This window comes from Triticum dicoccoides, chromosome 7B (assembly GCF_002162155.2).
Source record: "Triticum dicoccoides isolate Atlit2015 ecotype Zavitan chromosome 7B, WEW_v2.0, whole genome shotgun sequence".
Taxonomy (NCBI): Eukaryota; Viridiplantae; Streptophyta; class Magnoliopsida; order Poales; family Poaceae; genus Triticum; species Triticum dicoccoides.
Window position 1 is genome coordinate 719,776,105 of NC_041393.1, and position 7,354 is coordinate 719,783,458.

At 41.1% G+C, this 7,354-nt stretch overlaps 1 pseudogene; it reads left to right on the forward strand.

Annotated features, from left to right (window-relative positions):
• The first annotated feature begins 921 nt into the window (after positions 1–921).
• On the forward strand, positions 922–5,886 carry LOC119339520 (annotated as a pseudogene).
• The last annotated feature ends 1,468 nt before the right edge of the window (positions 5,887–7,354 follow it).

The window sequence follows — 7,354 nt, forward strand, 5'->3', positions numbered from 1 at the left end:
AGCGCCAAAGTCAAAACCATTTGCATGTTCTGCTTTGAAACCTACACCTGCTACAAGAGATGAAATTAAATACACTTTTGATGTTAGCAAGTGTGATAGAATTTTTGATATGTTATTGCAGAATAAATTAATTAGAGTAAGAGAGGGTCATGTAATTCCACTTCCAGAAGAATTGGGTAGAAGAGCTTATTGTAAGTGGCACAATTTTTTTCTCATGCTACTAATGATTGTAACGTGTTTCGTCAACAGGTGCAATCGGCCATCAATGAAGGACGATTGACGTTTACAGAAGGTTGACAACGACCCTTTTCCCATCAATGTGGTCGAGCTTGAGAGTAAAAAAATGCTTATTCGGTCGGATCAGACCGAATCCGCAAGAGAGAAAATTGTTGTTGATAACAGTGCTCCTCCAAGGATGATCAAACCAAAAAATCCAGAAATAGGAGTGTGGAAAGTCAATGGAGGGAGGAGACAAGCTCCAAGGCCAAATCCGACAGTTAGCATGTTGTTGGAAAAATATACCTCAGGCAAGACCAGCAATGTGTTTAATCGGCTCGGAGGTAATAAGCGTCCAAGATCTCCTTCTGGACCTCGCAATCATGAGCAATGGCAAGGAAGTGCATATGGCCAACAACCATATTTTGCAATGGAGCCGACATATTGGGGTTGTGCACCTCCTATGTATCCGCAGATTCCTCCATGGGGGTTTAATCCTTGGGCGCCATATCCTACAGGCCAGTAGGTTATTTTCAGCCGGGATGGATCCCGCCGAGGCCTATGTTCAAACCAGACGTACATGAGAAAAAGGCTCATTTCGATGAGCAGGCTAGATCACATAACGCCATCAAGATTCGAGGACATCGATCACCAGTACGCAGTGCAGATCGCAACAACTATAAGGGAAATTACAAGCGCGTATGGATGCCGGTGAAATGTGCCGATCCTAAACCTGGAAAAAGTGCAAATGATTTAGATGCTGCTCATGGTCTGAAAATAGCAGAACATCAATCAGATGAAAGTGTTGTCAATTGTACAGAAACAAGCAGTATCTCAACAGAAGTTGTTGGTACAGAGGAGGAAAGTAATGGCGTGAAGTTGCGGCAAGCCGGCCAATCTAATCAATTTGAAGAGAAAACTAATTCTGGGCATGACCCGCATGCACGATCAGACAAGGAATATGTTGTATCCTCACGTACTAGTCAACAGTATAAACCGGCAAGCTCGTATGCTGATTTAGTTATGAGAAATTTTGGCCCAGGAACGTCCAAGAGTTTGCCTCCAATGGGTTTGAAGTATAACAGCAACACATGCACACGTTGGGATTCTAGAAATATACATGGACATAATTCTAGTGCTAGTAAAGTATATGATCAGCAAGGAGGTTTGTCAGCTAAAGACAAAATATTCATCCTAGGAGGAAGTACAGGCCAAAGGACCCGGGGGGCAGCAAAATTAAGTCAGTCGCGCCAGGGACTAAACCAGCACCTCAGTGGTGCCCAAAGGGACTTACGCACACTCAGAAACGACGTGTACAGCGACTGCGGACATTGGAAATAAACGAAGAGATAGCTGAGAAGAAGCGCGATAAATGGTTCAATCAAGATAAACCAATGATACCCACAAGAACTTGGAAGGAGAAGCGCATCGCAGCGGAGGAAAATAAAATACGGATGACACCATTATTGCCAAAAATTCAGAGAATGATAAAGATATACCAACTGATATGGATGTTAATATGGTGTTCGCATTGCCCGCTGAATTTCGCGCACCCGAGGCAGAAATTGCTGAACTTGTTCTTGGCCCAAAGAATGCTACATTTGAGAAACCAGAGAAGCATGGACAGCACCTAAAGCCATTATTTATCAGAGGTCACATTGATGGTAAGCCTATTGGTCGCATGCTTGTTGATGGCGGTGCAGGTGTTAATATTATGCCCTTTTCGGTATTTTCTAAACTAAATCAAAAAGAAAGCGAGTTATTTAAAACCAACATGGGACTTAGTGGGTTCTCAGGAGAATTGTCCGAGGCTAAGGGTGTTATTTCTATGGAGCTCACAGTCATAAGCAAAACGTTGCCGACTGCGTTTTTTGTTGTCGATGTCAAAGGCCGGTATAATATTCTTTTGGGACGCGACTGGATTCATGCAAACTGTTGTATCCCTTCTACTCTTTATCAATGCTTAATTTAGTGGGTTAATGACGATGTCGAGGTGATTGAGGCGGACAATTCTTATTGCATTGCTTTGACGGAGGCGCCGGTTGATTGGCAACACGGTGACATGCGATGTTTGACCGGTAGGGATTTATCGGATTATGATTATATCAGTATTGATAGAGATGGTTTTGTGCCAATAAATGCACAGCCAACTGACATAGCTCGGCTTAATGATTTATCTATATAAATGATGAATAAAGACGATAGTATTAAGTGGCTACAAAGATGCACGGAGGAGTATCGTTCCGGAAAAAGCGATATGCATGAAACAATTGAAGATTTTGATGACATGGAAAAGCTTGGATAAGGATTCTCATCGGCTGATCCACTTGAAGAAATTGATATTAGTGATGGAAGTATCCCGAGGCCTACATTTATCAAATCTAGCTTGAAAGCCGATCAGAAAAGTAAGGTATGTTTATTACTTAAAGAATTCGTTGATTGCTTTGCTTGGAATTATACTGAGATGCCCAGTTTGAGTAGAGATTTAGTAGAACATAGATTACCTATTAAATCCGGTTTTAGGCCGCATAAACAACCTCGTAGAAGTTCCAATCCTAATTTGTATGACCGCATCAAAGAAGAGGTTGATCGGTTGTTAAAAGCTAAGTTTATTCAGCCGTGTGGATATGCAGATTGGGTTTCTAATATTGTGCCTGTGGAGAAGAAAAATACTGGTAATATTAGAATCTGTGTTGATTTTAGAGATTTGAATAAAGCTACTCCGAAAGATGAATATCCTATGCCTATAGCCGACATGCTTATTAATGATGCGCCGGGACATAAAGTGATTAGCTTTTTAGATGGTAATGCAGGTTACAATCAAATATTTATGGCCGAACAAGATATGTCTAAGACTACTTTTCGTTGCCCAGGTTTTGTTGGTTTATTTGAGTGGGTCGTTATGACATTTGGGTTAAAAAATTCCGGTGCTACATACCAACGAGCTATGAATTTAATTTTTCATTGTCTTCTAGGCATTGTATTAGAAATATATATTGATGACATAGTTGTTAAATCAGATGGATTTGATCATCATTTAGCCGATTTAAGATTAGCTTTTAAAAGGATGCGCCGGTATGGATTAAAAATGAACCCACTCAAATGTGCTTTTGGCGTGTCGGCTGGTAAGTGTTTAGGCTTCATAATTCATGAAAATGGCATAGAGATTGACCCCAAGAAAGTGGAGGCAATTCGAAATTTGGAGGAACCCACGTGTAAAAGGGATGTGCAAAAATTGCTAGGAAAAATTAATTACTTGAGACGATTCATATCTAACCTGGCAGGGAAAATTGAATCGTTTGTTCCTCTACTTCGGCTAAAGAATGAGGCCGAATTTACTTTGGGGGTGGGGGGGCAGAGCAACGAGATGCTTTTAATTATATAAAGCGAGGCTTGTCGAATCCTCCAATATTGCGGGCGCCCAAGTCAGGTGCGCCGTTCAGGCTATACATTGCTGCAGAATATAGGGTGATCGGTGCGGTGTTGGCGCAAGAGGTCAGCGGAAAGGAATACATCATTACATACTTAAGCCGTCGTTTGCTCGGTGCCGAAAGTCAGTACGTGTTTATTGAAAAGCTATGCTTATCTTTATACTATGCATGTACCAAGTTTCGGCCTTATCTTCTTTCTAGCACGTGTGTAGTAGCTTGCCAGGCCGACGTCATTAAGTATATGTTGCAACAACCGATTCTTAGTGGTAGGATTGGAAAGTGGGCTTACGCACTAATAGAATATGATTTAACATATGAATCGTTGCGTTCTATGAAGGGTCAGGTTATCGCCGATTTCATTGTTGATCATATGATTAAAGATGATGAAAATATTAATTATGTTAGTGTGTGTCCATGGAAGCTTTATTTTGATGGATCGGTTTGTAGGGACGGGCAAGGCGTTCGGTAATGTTTTAGTTTCACCTAATAATGGTGTTTATGATACATCGGTCCGTTTGGAATATCCTTGCACTAATAAACAAGCTGAGGACGAAGCTTTACTGTTTGGTTTACAAACTTTAGTTGATATGGGTGTAAAGGATGTAGATGCTTTTGGGGATTCGCTTCTGGTAGTACAACAAATTAAAGGCGGATTTCAATGTTTTGATCGGTTATTAAATAGTTATTTGGACCGATGTTTAGACATAATTAAGTCTCTAGATACATTCACCATCCATCATATACCTAGAGAAGAGAATTCTAGAGCTAATTGTTTAGCACAGCAGGCATCCGGTTATCATATTAGTAAAGGAATGTTTTTTATATTAGACAAGCCGATGCATGCTACGTCTATAATGATGGATACTTTGCCACAGGGTGTACTTGGGCCTAGCACAGTTGAATAACTAATGGTACAATGTAGTGCAGATTCGGTGCATGGGTCACAAACGACCGAATTAGCAAATAATTTAGAACTAAGTGATTGGAGAGTTCCACTAGTTAATCATTTAAAAGATCCAAGTCAAACGAGAGATAGAAAAATTCGGCGACAAGCTTTAAAATATACTTTGTTTAACGACGAGTTGTATCGCCGAACAATAGATGGGTTATTTTTAAAATGCTTGGATTCTGATCAATCTAAAATAGCTATGGGTGAAGTGCACGAAGGAATATGTGGAACGCATCAGTCGGCTCACAAAATGCGATGGTTATTAAAACGAGCGGGGTTTTATTGGCCGACTTTGCTAGAGGATTGTTTTCGGTATTATAAAGGTTGTGAGGCATGTCAAAAATTTGGTAATGTATAGTTAGCGCCCACATCTATGTTAAATCCCATAATTAGGCCATGGCCATTTAGGGGATGGGGTTTAGATTTTATTCGTGAGATACATCCTTCGTCTTCTAAAAGACATCGCTTCGTCATAGTTGCTACAGATTATTTTACTAAATGGACTGAAGCAGTTCCTTTGAAAAATATGACTCACAAAGAGGTTATTAGTTTTGTTTTAGAGCATATTATTCATAGATTCAGTATTCCTCGAACTTTAACTACTGATCAAGGTGCTTCTTTTATGTCTCATCAAGTTCGTGAATTTGCCAAATCTTTAGGAATTAAATTGTAAAATTCATCGCCTTACTATGCTCAAGCTAACGGAAAGGCCGAATCTAGCAATAAAACTTTAATTAAGCTTATCAAAAAGAAAATTGAGGAGCATCCGAAAAGATGGCATGAGGTACTTTCGGAAGCTTTATGGGCTCATCGGATATCTAAGCATGGAGCGACTCAAGTGGCACCGTATGATCTGGTATATGGCCAGGAGGCGGTGTTACCTGTAGAGGTTAATTCACAAGCTCTTAGATTGGCCAGACAAAATGATTTGTCGGCTGTAGATTATAATGATTTGATGATGGATAAGATAGATGACATTTCAGAAGAGAGATTAAGAGGTTTGCGAGAAATTGAGAAGGAGAAATTAAGAGTAGCCAAGGCTTATAATAAAAAGGTGAGAGAAAAATCGTTTCAAATAGGAGATTTAGTGTGGAAAACGATTTTACCTATTGGAACTAAAATAAGAAATTCGGCAAATGGTCGCCGAGTTGGGAAGGCCCGTATAAGGTTGTAGAGATCGTTCCTGAAAATTCATATTTTGTACAATATTTGCAGGGAGAGAAGTTGCCCAAAGCTCTCAATGGGAAATATTTAAAGAAATACTATCCTAGCATGTGGCAGGAGGCTTGAGAAAATTTGGCTGATATATTATGTGAGATATCGCCCTAAGAAATAATATGGCCGGTGGATTGATCGACATCGCCCTAAGGTATTGTTATGGTGTTTTTGATAAATCCAATTGTAACAAAAACAGGGGGGCATGTGTTGAATGTATAATTTGGCTGCTAGGTAATTTATTGGCCAAATTAATTTAAATGAGTGGTTGACATATATGATTTTGGACTTGCTGTTTATTTTGAGATGCAGGCTTGTGAGGTGTAGGAAGTTATTTTACCCAAGGCAAGTATATAGAATTCGGTATGGACTAGCGGCTACATGGACAAATTCTCATGTGCTGGGCTAAACCGTGGTTGCTAAGATGAAGGAATTTTAGTATGGATAATGAAGTAACCTAAACAAAGAAGTACAGATGATGGGTCATTAGTCCTTATTATATAGTGTGATAGCGACCTTGTCGGAATATTTTATTCGTATATCCAAGAGTCTTTGTACGTGAACATTGCCTAGATACGGATAGCATGCAGATTTTGTACCCATGTTACATGGTCATCGAATCAAGTCCTGTTCGGTTTTTGTTTTGGAATTGTATTCCTGTATGACAAGGCATGCTACGGAACCAAGTCCTGCCTTGTATAAGCAAAGTCGAGCGTACCTTGTTTATAAGGTCACGGCTGATTGGAAAAGCCCCCAGCAATCAATCTATCAATACAAAGTCTATTTTCACGTACGTCTATTTTCATCTTTACTTCCTGCCGAGCCCTAGATGCCCTAGGGTTTGGCTATCTTTGCCGTTTTGCGCTGGAAAGCGGCCGGTTCTCCTCCACGAAAGCAAGGAAATCTTTGTTGCTTTGCTTGTAAAGCAATCGTTCGTCGTCACGAAAGCATGAGAAATATCCTGGTGTTGCGCGGCGATTTCGTGTGCCAACACCATGTTTCCACCATGCCACCTCGATTGTGTTCCATTCACCCTACTTATCCATCTGTGTGCCTTCTGATGTCGACTTCCCCGCGCTTGAAACTTTTTCTCTATTGGACTGCATGATCGACCACGTCGACGACGTGCTCCCCCGCTGCCCGCGTCTGCGCGTGCTCAGGCTCAAGCGGACGAAATTTGGGTATCACGGCAGGGACATGAGGGTCCACTCGGCGTCGCTAGAGGATCTTGACGTGGAGAATGTATGGATACGTTGTGTGGACATCGTCGCTCCCTCGCTTAAGCAATTGGCGATGTCCATGAACACTTACGTCGAGCTCAACGTCTCCCTCTTGGCACCATTGGTGGAGAAGATCTCGTGGCAGTGCTCGTTTGCGCGGGTACCTGCGAAAATTGCCTTTGCTCCTTGGTGCCTTGACAGGTTGCTGCTAGAGATGGCTGAGAAACAGGGAAAACCCACTTCGTTACAAATTCATGCCTCTACCTGCAAAGTGTGTTTCCTCTAATTCTCAATTTAATTACTTGAGTTGCTGACTAGCTAAA